Source organism: Mastomys coucha, unplaced genomic scaffold (assembly GCF_008632895.1).
Source record: "Mastomys coucha isolate ucsf_1 unplaced genomic scaffold, UCSF_Mcou_1 pScaffold18, whole genome shotgun sequence".
NCBI lineage: Eukaryota > Metazoa > Chordata > Mammalia > Rodentia > Muridae > Mastomys > Mastomys coucha.
The window spans coordinates 51050696-51066351 of record NW_022196900.1 but is presented as its reverse complement, the minus strand read 5'-3'; positions in this window follow the sequence as shown (position 1 = coordinate 51066351).

Sequence of the window (15656 nt, the reverse complement as noted above, 5' to 3'; positions counted from 1 at the left end):
GAGTCATTGGGTGGTCGCGTCATCCCGAGACTTGAGTAAGGATCTCCCCGGTTCTGGGGGTCTTTCAGCTTAAATAGTTCCCCTAAGATTTTAGGAATCACAACTCAGGATTCATTGGTTTGAATGGAAAGATTTTTCTTGATTAGCCAGTTTATGAAGCGGACTTGGATTTTTAAAATTTTGCATTTTATTTTATGTATATTAATATTTTGTTATACTTGGGAAACAAGGGTATATTCTAGTTTATACTTCTGTCATGGTCTACCACTGAGAGACGTCAGACCAAGAGCTCAAGGCAGAAACCTGAAGTAACATGGAAGAACAACTAACTTTTTTAAAATAGTTCAGCCACCATCCTAGGGATAGAACAAATCAGTGTGATAGGCCATTCCAATCAGTCAACAGTCAAGACAATTCCTCACAGGCATATGTTTTTTCCTTCTGTTGAAAATAGATATTTTTCCTTCATATAATATGTCCTGAGTATGGTTTTCTCTCCCTCTGCTCCTCCCAGTTCCTCCCACCTCCCCTTTCATCCAGATCCATATCTTTTCTGTCTCTCATTAAAAGACAAACAGGCTTCTTACAGAATTAATATAATAAAATAAAATAAAACAAAAGCTAGTATGTCAGAACTGGACAAAACAAACAAACAGACAGAAAAGAGCCCCCCAAAAAGGATAAGAAACAGAAACTCACTTGATTCACATAGTTATGGAGCCCATAAAAATACTAAACTGGAAGCCATGGTATATACATAGAGGATATGTACAGAGCAATGTACACTGCCTCAGCCCTTGTGAGTTCATATGAGCTTTGAACATATTGGTTTAGAGAGACTTGATTTCTTATGGATTTCCTCTCATGGCTTTACATTTTTTCTGCCTCCTTTCTGCAGGGTTTTCAGAGCCCTGAGGGAAGGTTTGATGGACTTTCGTGCTTTGCATAATGTCTAGCTGTGAATATCTGTATTTGTTCCCATCTGCTGCTGAAGGAAGCTTATCTGATGTTGACTGAACAAGGCACTGATCTATGAGTATAGCACAATGTCACTAGGAGTCTTTTTTACTGTTACTTCTATTTCTTTTTCAGAAAAATAATATTTGATTTTACCCTTGGTCCCTGGGTTATTTAGTCTCAGGTTTTTGGTCACCCAAGTAGTATTGGGTATGTGTTCCATTTTATGGAGTGGGCCTTAAGTCAAATCAGGTATTGGTTGGTTACTCCCACAAGCTTTGTGCCACCATTGCCCTAGCAGGACACCATTTTAGATAAAAGGGTTTGTGGCAGGATTGGTGCTTACCTTTCTCTTTTGATAGCAGGTAGTGGTACAAAAGACCCCAGCATGGATAGATTAAAGCTCTATGTAGGCACTCAACTGCTCTGTGTTCAGTGGGTTATATAGATGTTATCTTTAACAGTGGAGTCTTGCTGTCAGTTGGTGGAGAGCAACCTATAGTCTCAGAAATAGCCTGTGTTGTTTGAAGATTCCAATGGGAGCTCTTTGTCCAACAACTCAATTAATGTAATCCAGTCTGGGTACCGGAAGCTTCATTTGGTAACAAGTGATGGCCAGTTAAGATTCTGTCTGCCCCATTATAGGTGATATCATTTGGATCATCTTCATATATGGATATATATTAGGAAGCTTTAACTGTATTAGTTTTCTGTAGTACCCGTGAAATGGTCCTTGGTATTAACTACCCCACCCTATATTCCCTTCCTCATCCCCCTCTCCCCTCTCCCTCTTAGCTTGACCTTCCTGTTTCACTCTCCTCTATCCATCCATAATTATCTAATCTATTTACCTATCCTAAGGAGATGGACCCCTACCCCAGTTCTTTATTCTATACCTAAATTCTGTGGTTTTATGGATTGTAGCTTGGTTATCAGTGATTTAACAGCTAATCTCCACAGATAAGTGAATATAAACTACATTTGTTTTTCTGGATCTGGGATACCTCACCAGGATAATTTTTTTTTCCTAGTTCTATTCGATCACCTGAGAATTTCATGATTTCATTTTTTTCAGTGGCTGCTGAGTTGATACTCCACTGTATAAATGTGACTTCTTTTGCTGATGAACAGAAATGTGGAAGTATACTCTGAATCAACTCACTTTTTGATCTTGGTGTTTCGTTGCAGCAGTAGAAGTGCTAACACAGCTGGTGTCTATGCGGCTGGGTTTGAGAAGGTTGTAATGCTAGGTACTAATATCTGGTCTTGCCTTTATTTGGTGAATGTTTTGTTCCTTGGTTGCCTTCTCTGGTTCATAGGAAAGTCAGGTGACTGTGTGTTGCAGGAAATTCTTCCCAGATCTTGATTGGTGTGGCCACTGGGGTTTCCAGGTAAAAGTGTTTCTACATATTTGGAGCTGACTCTTAGGAATGGGACAGGACTGTGGGTGGGCTGTGGGGATCCATAGGAGGAAGAAAAGCAAGGTAGTCCACTAGGATCTGCTTGGTGCCTTGCAATGGAGGCAGAAAATGAAGAGTTACAGAGCTGGGGATGAGACTTACAGGATTGAACTCGAGGAGCAGAGAAAGAGGTGAAGATCTGCAGTTAGCCCACCTGCTTAGCTAGCCAGCTGGAATAGCAGCTTCCTAGGGAATGCCTACTGAGGTAGGAGCTGGGATAAAGCAGTAATTGGCAGGGGAAGAAGTTTGGAGGGCAAGAGCTATGTGATCCTTGGAGATGGGAGCAGAGATGAAGGGAATTTACTGTAGGTGGTATGATGCAGAGCTTGGGATGACATTGAAAGAGCAGGCTTGGAGGAGCTGAGGGAGAGGTGAAGATCTGCAGTTAGCCTCCCTGCTTTTCTGGCTGGAGTAGTGTGTTTGAGTATTTTATCTGCGTGTATGCATGTGCACCACATGCATGCCTACTATGTGCAGGGGTTAGGAAAGGGCATCAAATCTACTGTTATGGATGGCTATGAGCCACCATATGGGTGCTGGGAACTGAACCCAGGGCCTCTCCAAGAGCAACAAGTGCTCTTAACTGCTGAGCCATCCCTCCAGCCCCAAGATTGTTGTTAAAGATGTTTGTAAACAGGCATAAGTATAGGGTTAAGAGAGACACTCTGCAGAAAGTGAGATGCTGTGGAGTGTGTGTTTTTCAAGGGAGAATAGGAGAAAATATAACATATTGGAGTGTGAATACAGGCTCCTCCAGGGAGAAAAATGAAGTAATTAGCTTAGCATTAGCCATATGTATCATTTAGACTGCTCTCAGGTTACATCTCAGCCACCAAATGATCTCACTAACCAACTGAGCCAAGAAGCAAGCATCTGCCAGAAAACCTTTCCCTCTCCTCCCCCCCTCCCTCTCTCTCTCTCTCTCTCTCTCTCTCTCTCTCTCTCTCTCTCTCTCTCTCTCTCTCTCTCTCTCTGCCTCTCTATGTGTGTCTTGGTCTGTCTTTCTGTCTATCTCTGTCTCTGTCTCTGTTTCTGTCTCTGTCTCTGATATGTGAGGTGACTCTGTATATGCCTTGGCAGGAGTTACAATCTGATAAAAAATAAAACTAGAAGCCATTAGAATTACACATGGAGTTTAAAGCATGTCCTTTCCCTGTAAATGGGGTTTCTGGTAAGACTCCCAGAAAATGACCAATTTGCAGTTGGGACAGGAAAAAGACGTTAAGCCTTGTTAACTGGGCTGGAATTCTTGCTTCCCTTCTAGCAAGAAAGAAGCTTTGGCTGGATTCCAGGGGACCAGGCTTCTTTCCCTTTCTTACATCCCCAAGATCTTCCCTATCTTTCAATCTTGCCTCAAAATGATATGTGTATCCTAAAACAAATTAGATCCCAGGAAATTTCCCTTGGTTTCAAGTGGGGAACCATGGAAATAATGTTGAATTCTGAGTATCTGTGATATTCAGTGGAGATCAAAACCAAGAAACACAGAAGCATCTATAATTAGAGATAAGAGTGAGATGGTAGAATAGTAGGATTCCACTGTTTTATGTAAGGCCAGCTGAGGAGCAGCAACTAGTAATATAAGATTCAAGGCAGATGTTAGTTCCCTTTGAAGACATACACCCAAGACAGGGAACTGCAAAGGGCCTAAGTATGTGAACTGAAAATGAGAACCACATAGGCATCCAAGGGTATTCTTATAGTCAGGTTTCATCTGCATGTATGTAAGTGTACCACATGCATGCCTAATATGTGCAGGGATTAGGAAAGGGCATGAAATCTACTGGAACTGCAGATATGGATGGCTGTGAGCCACCATATGGGTGCTGGGAACTGAACCCAGGGCCTCTCCAAGAACAAGTGCTCTTAACTGCTGAGCCATCTCTCTTGCCCCAGGTTTTAGGGTAAGGGATTGAGACTGAGTAATTAAGAAGTGTCCTTAATGCATAGTCCACACTAACAAGTTTGAAAATTGAAATCTGTACAACAGGTTGGCCAGCTGGAAATGCAAATTTGACAACACTGGAAAAGGTTCAAGCTGTGGTTTTTAAATGCTAAATTAAGTTAAATCATCTAGGAAATGTGTTTCAAATGCAGATTTCGGCCTTGTTCCTTCTCTGTATTTATGAAGAAATCTGCATTTGAACCATCAATCCAGGTGAGGCTGCTGTTCATGCACCTTGAGCAATGACACCTGGAGAGAAACTAAAGTAAGTGATGGATGCTTAGCCCAGGGTTAAAGAGTGAATATGCATTCCTAAACATAACAAGAATCCCTCACTGAAGTGACAGAATGACCAACTAAACCTGAACCGTGTCGCCCAGCAGAATGAAGACAAGCATCATAAAACAAAGCCAAATGATAGCCTAGATCTGCCAAGCAAATTTAATTTGAGAATAGCTATCTCCAAGCATACAAATGGAATCAGAACAAATGACCACTGAAAGCCAATTCAGGATATGGCCTGGACCCACTTCCTCTCCCTGCATTTTCTTCCATTTGTTTCCGTTAATAAAATTGAAGTGTATCACAGAGACACAGAACAAAGTAACTGCAAGGCTAAATGAACAGCGTGTTCTCTGAACCCACTTTTCCAAAGTGTTATTGTGGGCAGTGGGTGGGAAAGGAAGGGGGGCTGCATTCTTTTCTCTTTAGCAAATGATAGGCCCATCAATTGGAATGCCTTGTGTGGAGTATAGTATCAGAATGCAAGCATACAAGACACAGAGCTTCTGACAGAAAAGAGAAGTTTGGCGCAAAATTTTAATGGAATTATTGTTGATAGAGAAGAGAACCAAACTTTCATCTTACAAAACACACCGAAGGATGGCTACTGCCATGTTCTTGCAACAGCTCATTTCCTCCTCGCACCACAAGGAGGAAAACCAAAACCTCTCCTCTTTGGAATGTGACCTATCTCACTGCTACCTTCCCAGTTTCGTATCATTAGAATCATGGATCTTTAGAATCTTCTCTTCATGGGTGGCTTTGATATCAAATTCATTTACTCTTTATAATTAAAGCAACCCTGGCCAAATGTCCACCAACCTCTACTTTACAAGTATGGACAATGACAATCAACGACCTCAAGACACTTGGCAACATTTATTTGAAAGTTTCTCCATTTGATGGATCTCGTGTCCTTCACTCTAATTTCCCAACTTAATCCTCACCTCCATGCCATCTTACCCCTTACCACCCAACAAACAGACATAGTCATTTCTGCACACAAAAGAACACATTTTTTAACTAGGTTTAGGATAGCATTTTATTTACTATGTGGAAGTAATTAACCTACAGATGATTAAGAATTTCAACCTTTAACAAGAAGAGACTGGATCACTAGGTATGGGGACACATAGCTCTAATTCCAGCAGTAGGGAGGAAGAAGATGGGAGACAAAAGTTAGAAGCCAGCCTGGGCTACACAGTAATACTTTGTCTCAAAAAGAAAAAAAAAAACAGAAAGAAAAGAAAGAAGGAAGAGGAAGAGGATAGGCAGAAGGAGAAGAGAGGGAGGGAGAAGTAGAGCTGAAATTGCACACAGAGTATGCTTTCAAATATTATGAGTTGTCCCCTCAAAAAGGAGATACAGAGATGGCTCAGTGGTTGAGAGCATCAACTGTTCTTGCAGAAGACCAGTGTTCACTTCCCAGCACCCCGTTAGGCTCACAGATGCCTGTAACTCCAGACCCAGGAAGATGACCCAGCTATGGCCTCCTTATGAATGAGAGCTCATGTGTACATACTCACACAAAGACCTACACTCTTACTGACAATTTAAAAAAATATATATTTAAAAATACTTTCACTTTGTTTTCAGTGCAAGGAGGAAGGACTGAGTAAAGGACCCATGTAAAGCTAGGCATAATAGTACTATAAAGATCTATCATCTTGATAAACAGCAGAGACAAGGGAATGCCTGGAAGTTCACAAGCCATCTGGACTATCATGTGCTGCTGTGAACAATCAATAGACCTATCTCAAACAAGGCAAAAGACAAAAGGACATCATTATCCTCTGACCTTCACATACACACGTACACACACACACACACACACACACACACACAATGTACACTTCTTTTTCTTCACCATCTATATTGAAGGCATCTAAGAACATGGGAAGGAGAAAATGCAATTTGTCATTAGAATGAGATGGATGTGTGTGGTGGATCACAGCCCCAATTCCTCATTGCCGTCAGAAAGATTTTACAATAGAATGTCTTATAACTTCATTATTTAAAGTGGACATTCTGACCCTAAACACTTTATTACCACATAAAATGTGACAGCAATTAGTCAAAGCCTTCAGTAGTTTTCTATATATACTAATACCCCAAAATATCACAGTAGATGAGCAAAGTTAAATGAAGTGTTTCTAGTCTTACTGCCCATGAGCTTTTTACTAAAGCAATATTCAGTAACATCTTTAAAGTTTTACTGAAAGTTAAAGCAACCACAGCATAGAGCTCATGATCTCATCTTCATAAACTCTATAATAATATAAAGGAAATTTCCTTTGTATAAAAGAAATCTCAGCCCAGTCAAAAGAAACATGACTTGGTGTCTTACTACCACTAGTGACCAGCTTTGTGAGGATGAAGAATTCTCTGAGCATCTCTATTATTTTTTTGGAAACAAATCACTAATTGCACCAATTATCTTATTCTATTGTTTTAAACAGAAATTGTATAGCCCATATAATAAACGTGATTGACACACATAGAGCTTAGTAAATCATAATATTGTTGTCTTTACTTTAGGAAGGGGTTTTTGTAAATATAAATAACTTTTTTTCAGAAAAAAGTACAAATATTATCTATGTTGAGGCATAGCTCAGTGACAGAGCACCTACGTGGCATGTGCAAGAACCCAAAGTTCCCATCAGAAAGAAGAAACATAGGTGTGAAGGAGGAAGAGAGGAAGCAAGAGTTTATTGGTTTTTATGCAATTTTTTAATTATACAACTTATAAGGTTACAGGAGTATCACAGATTTAATTTAATATAAAATTCCTAAAATTATTACAAGTCTCAAAAAAAGAAAGGTTTTTATGACAATTACACATTTGTGCGTCCTATGGCCTGTGTGTGGTGGTCAGAGTCCAACTTTCTGCAGTCACTTTCCTTCCATGTGGATTCTGAATTGGTGTCTGTATCCTTGGCCCATGTTACCAGAAGTGGCTATGTGAATATCCCTGGTTTGGGCTGCGGCCTGGGCCCATATTAATGTCTGAGGCTGTGAAGAGCTGGCCTGACCCCTTGTGCCTGGGCAGTGCAGGAGAATGCTGGCCCTGGTGACATGACTGCATGGGGTGGAGGGGGTTGGGGGTGCTCCTGCCACTCACTTGCCAGCTGCTGCAGCTGGTAGAACAGCCCTGGCCCCTCACCTGGGCAAAGTGGGAGAGCTGGCAGGCTGACCCTCTCAGCTACTACCCCTCTCAGCTACTGCCCAGGCCCAGATCCAGGGCTTTGAGTTGCCATAGCCCAACATCTACCCAGTCTCTGAGGAGTCCTGGTGAGGATCTAGTAGTGATAGTGTAGCAGAAGCCCGAGACCTCAATCCAGACCAATGACTCAATGTTCATATCACAATGAACATTTTTAAAATAGGGTCTCACTATGTGGCCCTGACTGTCCTGTCCTGGCTGAAGTCACGTAAATACACTGGACTCTGCTTCTCAAGAGCTAGAATCAAAGGTATGTTCCACCACACCCTGCACATACTGTGAAGTGAAATTGATGGTCTTACAGATGACCAGGCTAACGCATATGTAATCACATTGGATTCACATGTTTTCTCACTCACATGTTTGAAGAAAGCAAGCCAATTGCTGACACTGTGTCAAAGATGCTGTGTTACATTTTTGGTCCTATAAGAGAAATAATTTAAGAAATAGATAAGGAAGAAGTCCTTAGTTTGGCTCACAGTTTCAGAAGATCCAGTCCAGGGACAGTTGGATCTACGGTTTGAGGTCTGAGGTGAGCCAGAACATAATGGTGACAGGAGTTTGCACCTCGTGGTGGCCAGGAAAACAGTGAGAAAAAGCATACTTCAATCTGCAAGCTTCATCCTTCCTCTTTGGATTCCAGAATGGCTTCCTGCCCTTTAGACAAGGCTACCCACATTCTGGGTGAGTCTCCCCTCCCCCTTAATTAATCCTTTCTGGAAAAACCACCACAGGCTAACCTAGAAGTGTATTATACTAATCCCTTCGGCACCACTCAGTCCAATCAAGTTAATGATCATGACCAACTGTCACAGATGGGTTTCTTCCCCAACACACCCGAATAAATTGCTATGCCTTTGTGATTCTAATGTGTATGATGTGCATTCTGCACACTGACTCTGAAAGGTCTGGATGGAAAAGGACAAAAGGTGAATCTCAATTGGCTGTCGGTCTACAGCTGCCAGCCAACGAAGTTTTAAATGTAGAAACAGAGTTGGACAAACTATCTTCAGGCTATTAATTTGCGAGTTTAAAAAATTAGCTTGCAATGAACGGGGCAATGTTTCATGATGTTAAGATGAAATCTCAAAAGTTTGCCAAGAAGAAACTCCTGGATGTGCAGGTCAGACCCACTGTCTATTGAATTAGGCCGTTTTTTATGCCCACTCTGAAGAGTTCACATTCTGGATGTTATTAGGTAAGCTTACAAGCTTTAAAATCTATTACCATGACACACAAAGAAAGAAATGATTTTCCCTGCTCTTTGTTTTATTTCTATAAATATGTTTTTCATGTTACATAGAATCAGAAAACTTGATTTCCGAGGCAAGGCTGAAAGTTAACAGCCCTGAACATTGATTTTTTTTTCTTCTTCTCCTCCTCTTCCTCCTCCTCCTCCTCTTCCTCCTCCTCCTCTTCTTCCTCCTCCTTCTCCTTCTTCTCCTTCTTCTTGAAAATAATTTGTTACATTGTTCCTATTTCTTGTGCCAAACTTAAAAAAAAAATTATAGCAACTAGTTACAACCAAAGTCAGTTTCTTCTCAAACAAACTAGCTCTGCTTGTTGCTTTTTTTAATGTTAAAGCTCAAAGGGATTTCACCCCTAGTCACCAGTATATGAATTATACTTAATAAACCATTACTCTCTGTGAACATTATGATTTTTCTACTATTATATATTCCTTAAATTAAAATTTTTAAAAATCCCACTCCACTCGGTGCAAGTAAAATAGGCTTAACAGTAAGTAATTGCTGATCATTTTTGCCAGAAATTTTTATTAGAATTACATGGTAACCATGAAAATGGGTTTGCATGTGCTTCAGGAACCTTAATTTTCGGATTAAATAAAATACATGGTCTTATTTTAAATCAGGCTCGTATTCTACAATAGACCAATTTTTTAAATGAGCTACCCTACACTTAATGTCATTAGTAAACAATACATTTAGTCACAGAGGAATACCAGGCTCATACATTTAAAACACTTCAGCATCTCGTTATACCAGCTGAACCCTTACACAGTGATGTAACCTAACAATAGCTATTTACGGATCCAAATGGATACAGAAGCAAAATTTCCTAGCACAGATGCTGTCTCTTGTCTAAGAAAAAGTCAAAATAGCAATTATTATTTTATTTGTGAAGTCTCCTTAGCATCCTTCAGGGGAGTCAGAGATCATTTTCCTTTGTTTCCACAGAAGTGGGCCTGTGTCTCTGGGAGGGGAAGGATGGAGGAGCAGGGTGCTTGGACCTGGGAGAAGTTGAGGTCTAGGAGTTGAAAATGAATATGATCAAGATATGCTATATAAAATTCTCAAAAGAATCAATAAAATTTTTAAATAAATAGTAAACAAAAATAGCAGTACTGAAAATTGTGGTTAAATTCAACTTCTTAACGGCTATTGATGATATAAAAATAGTTTATACTTTAGAAATTATATAGAAATTAAGTATACATATATTTACAATATCTGAATCAGAAGCACATTATAGGGTGAAAATCTATAGGAATCATCTGGTCCCTTTCTTCTTCAGTAGCTGTACTGGCTGGTTTTGTGTGTCAACTTGACACAGGCTGGAGTTGTCACAGAGAAGGGAGCTTCAGTTGGGGAAGTGCCTCCATGAGATCCAGCTGTGGGGCATTTTCTCAATTAGTGATCAAGGGGGTAGGGCCCCTTGTGGGTGTTGCCTTCCCTGGGCTGGAGGTCTTGGGTTCTATAAGAGAGCAGGCTGAGCAAGCCAGGAGAAGCAAGCCAGCAAGGAACATTTCTCCATGACCTCTGCGTCAGCTCCTGCTTCCTGACCTGCTTGAGTTCCAGTCCTGACTTCCTCTGGTGATCAACAACAATGTGGAAGTTTAAACTGAATGAACCCTTTCCTCCCCAACTTGTTTCTTGGTCATGTTTGTGCAGGAATAGAAACCCTGATTAAAACAGTAGCCTACCTCAGATCCACTCTCTATAACACACACACACACACACACTCATCACAAGCTCTGTAACCTCAGTAACCTCAGCAGGGTTATTATAAGTGGACTATATGTAGTTAATTACACATTGTCTCAGACTGCTTTATCTTTTTATAACAAAATATCTGACCCTACTTTGTCTCTAAAGAGACTGATTTGGCTATAGGTTTTGTTGCTGGAATATCCAAACAGCATGCACAGTGCCTTCTGAGTGAGAGTCCCGTAGCTGGAGCATGGCAGACCAGAGACGCAGACACAGAAGCAGCAGTGTGCAGAGGGGCAAACACATGCGACATCTGCTCTATAACAAGCATTACTCCATTAACAAAACTGAAGCTCTCATGACCTAGCTGCCTGCTACCAGACATCACCTCTGAAAGACACAATATCACTACACTGGGGCCAAGCATGGAGCACAGGATCTCTTAGGGAACAAAGCACATCCAGGATACTAAGTATTCAACAAAAAAAAAGAGAAAACATCCATCTCCTGGTAGGGAAGCAGTTCTTCATGCCTAAATCCCTCAAAAATTGGTGTTTACCTCAGAGTCTCACTAAGTTAGGTAGTTAAAAACTCAAAACAAAAATTGGTCAGAGCCGGACAGTGGTGGCACATGCCTTTAATCCCAGCATTTGGGAAGCAGAGACAGGCAGATTTCTGAGTTCGAGGCCAGCCTGGTTTACAGAGTGAGTTCCAGGACAACCAGGGCTATACAGAGAAACCCTGTCTCGAAAAACAAAAACAAAAACAAAAAACAAAAAACAAACAAAAAATTGGTCAGAATAACAATTACATCAATAAGCAAGGTATATTCTCTTCCCTTCCTTTCATTCTCATGACTTTTATTATCTTTCTTCCACTCTTCAACTATGGCTTAATATAGTTTTTGGAAAGAACATGGACACAGACTCAAGTATATTTTCCAGGGATATACTTAAGTGGGAGCTTTTCAAAATATTTCACATTTATAGCTATTGTAAGAAGTACCTCCTGTGATTTATGCATTCTCCAGAGGTTTAACCAGAATCTGCACAGTATGTAAGGATTTCTCATTAAATACCTCACAACCAGTTTCCCTATAAAATGCTCAATTTTACATGAACCATGTTTGCTTATAAGCAAAGGTTCACATGCAAAATGGTACAGTTTGCTACAGATGCAGATTTATCTTGTCCTACAGAAAACAAGTAAAAGGAACACTAACCCTCTGTCCAGAACTTTTAAATAATAACTAAACTGCATATATATTTAACAGAAAATGACTTAGTTTGTAGATCCATTATGTGATTCAGTGATTAGTTAATGGCATTTTGTTTGTGTTGTCATAACAAAATATATGAGGTAAAAGCAGTGATATCTAAAACTTTCTTCAAAAGTAATTTTGTTATATATAAATATACATAAGTAATTTATACATATATAATAGATGTATAAACATTTGAATCTGCATTTATTTACTTACATATTTGTGTGGGTGGGTGGGTGTGTGTGTGTGTGTGTGTGTGTAAGAGAGGGAGAGAGTTGGTGGGGGGAGATATTAACATGCCATAAAATGAGTGTGTGAGGATGGGGGTCAAAGGTCAACTTGTGGCTGTTGGTTCTCTCTTTGTGGGTCACCAGAATTGCCGCTAAGTGGCTTTATCTTGAAGCCTCGTGCGTCAAAATCTATATTACAATAAGATATTGCTTTTTTGTGTGCTTCTGAGAATTCTTCAGATATGAAGATGGTGAATAACTTTTTGAAATATACTTCACACTTACATAGCAGAACTTAAATGCTGCTACGGAGATGAAGGATCCTTTGATAATAAGGCATAACTGATTTTCTGATCTCTGTTCATTTTAAAATTTGGAAGACATTCATTGTACAGTAGGTAAATGAAGAACACATTCCATTAAATTATTTCAAAACCAGGAGAACCATTAATACCAACAGTTCTATCCACATGTAATTCCACATATTTTTTCATTTTAAAACAAAAATATGCAGGGCAGTGGTGGCACATGCCCTTAATCACAGCACTTGGGAGGCAGATTTCTGAGTTCGAGGCCAGCCTGGTCTACAGAGTGAGTTTGAGGATAGCCAAGGCTACACAGAGAAACCCTGTCTCAAAAAAACAAAAAACAAAAAACAAACAAACAAACAATATATATATATATATATATATATATATATATAGTGTCAGAACAAATAGATTAATTAAGATTTTTGTTGTAGAAAATATATTAATATTTAAATTTTAATAACACTCCAGTTATTCTTGATTCTACAAAACAGAAATACTAAAAATCATCAAAAAATTAATGAGGGACTTAGAGATATGATTGCAGAGGACCCAGGTTGGTTTATAGCACCCACATGATGACCCAAGTTCCAGAAGATCTGACACCCTCTTCGTACCTTCACAGATATCAAGCACATATGTGGTAAACCACACACATGTAGGCAAAACACCATATACATAAAATAAATCTTTAAAAGAGTTGATAAAAAATAAAAACTAAAAAAAAGAGACATTCTGAAGTTAATGTTTTAAATAGTAGCAAAAATATAATATTTTGAAGCAATTGATTTATTTAAATTTTGATGAAAAATAATGTATGAAAATACTTCATAAATGAGTAATCCAAGTTATAAGAAACTCTAAATATAATTACATTATGTACATAAAGTACAGCTAATTCCTAAATTGTGTTAATCCTCTTACAACATTAAAAGCAGTTTCAGTTAAATGTTTTCAGTGAGCACACTTGAAACTGATGAATGAATGGTGCTACCCAGTGATAATTCAAATCTCTCAAATATGAAGTTACAGAAATTTCATTGCAAATCATAATATTTTCATAAACATTTAACAGATGAAATATTCCCTGATAAACAAATTAATGTCATAGTCAGACAAAATTGAGTATGTTCACAGTGGTATGGCCATAGACCTAAAGCTATAATCAAGGAAGAAGGGGTAGAACTTAAATTTAAAGTTTTGCCCTAGGAATAAAACAGAGTAGATCAGAAGTCATATGGCAAACAGCAAGGCAGAAGAAAAATCAACAATAGTTTCTTGAAAAGATAAAACTAAAAACTAAAAGAAAAACTCTTAGCAAGATCAGTAAGAAAAAGAGAAAAAATATGAAATATAAATTGAATGTATTATAATAGATTGCTCAAAAAAGAAAGGAAGAAAGAAAGAAACTAAGGGACCATATTGAGTAATTTATGTAATTACATGGCAACAAACTAAAGAATTAACTAGAAGAAATGGATAAGTTCACACACACACACATACACCTATCAATCCAAAGACAGAAATCCAAAGACAATAAAAAGGTAGTTTTAGGTGGCAATATCCTGCAATCCTAGCACATAGGTGTATCACAAACGTCTATGTAGCACACAGTGAGACTCTGAAAAAAAAGCAGGGAGAAGAAAAAAGAGCATAGAGAAAAAGAAAGAAGAGAGGAAAGGAGGGAAGAGGAGAAAATGGAGTATCTGAACAAAAAGGAAGTTAAACCAATAATTAAAAATTTCACAATTATAGAAGCCCAAGAACAGGTAGGTATCTCATGCTTGAATTCAAAGCCATGTTAAAGCTTCTTTAGTTTAAAAATAAAACTGTGGTGGATTGGGGTTCCTTCATTTGAAACAAAGAATGTTGCATAAGAGAACTGAATATATGACAGTTTCTTATTTGAATCAGAAGGAGAAAATGATGGGGACTTTTTATACTTTATTATTTACTTGTGCTGTATAAACCTGTCCATTTCAAGTAGTTCACAGCAAATATAAGCACTGACTACTTTTGTCGAACCCCCTCCCCCCCACTCACCAACCTACCCACTCCCACTTCCTGGCCCTGGCATTCCCCTACACTGAGGCATAGAGCCTTCACAGGACCAAGGGCCTCTCTTCCCATTGATGACCAACAAAGTCATCCTCTGCTACATATGCGGCTGGAGCCATAATGGGTCCCTCCATGTGTATTGTACCAAAGGCAGGGCCTGGTGCTGCAGCTGATGGCTCTCTTTCTCTCTACCTGGTGCTGAGGCCTGCGGGTGTGGCACGAGTTAGTTAAAAAGGAGACAATGTATAAATGAGATATTTTATTGTAGGAAGCAGAAAATAAGCCAGTCAAATGGAGAGAAGGAAAGGAGAAGAGAAGGAGAGAGAGAAAGGAAAGGAAGAAAGCAAGAGAGCAAGAAGGCAAGAGAAGAGAACAAAGAGCAGGAAGAGAGAGAAAGAGCAAGAGAGGAAGAGAAGAGCAAGAGAGAGTGAGGAAGAGCAAGAGAGAGGAGGGGGCAAGCTGCCCCTTATATTGTATGGGGCATTCAGTCCAATGTTTGGCTGAGAGCATCCACCTCGCCATTTTTCAGGCACTGGTAGAGCCCCTCAGGAGACAGCTATATCAGGCTCCTGTCAGCAAGCACTTTTTGGCATCCACATAGGGTCTTGGTTTGATGACGGTATATGGGGATGGATCCCCAGGTGGGGCAGTCTCTAGATGGCCTTTCCTTCAGTCTCCGCTCCACACTTTTGTCTCTGTAACTCCTCCCATGGGTATTTTGTTCCCCCTTCTAAGAAGGACTGAAGAATCCACACTTTCTTTGGTCTTTCTTTCTCTTGAGCTTCATGTGGTTGGTGAATTGCATCTTGGGTATTCCGTGCTTCTGGGATAATATCCACATATCAGTGAGTGCATACTATGTGTTTTCTTTTGTGATTAGGTTACCTCACACAGGATGATATTTTCTAGTTCCACCCATTTGCCTAATTATTTCATAAATTCATTGTCTTTAATAGCTGAGTAGTACTCCATTGAGTA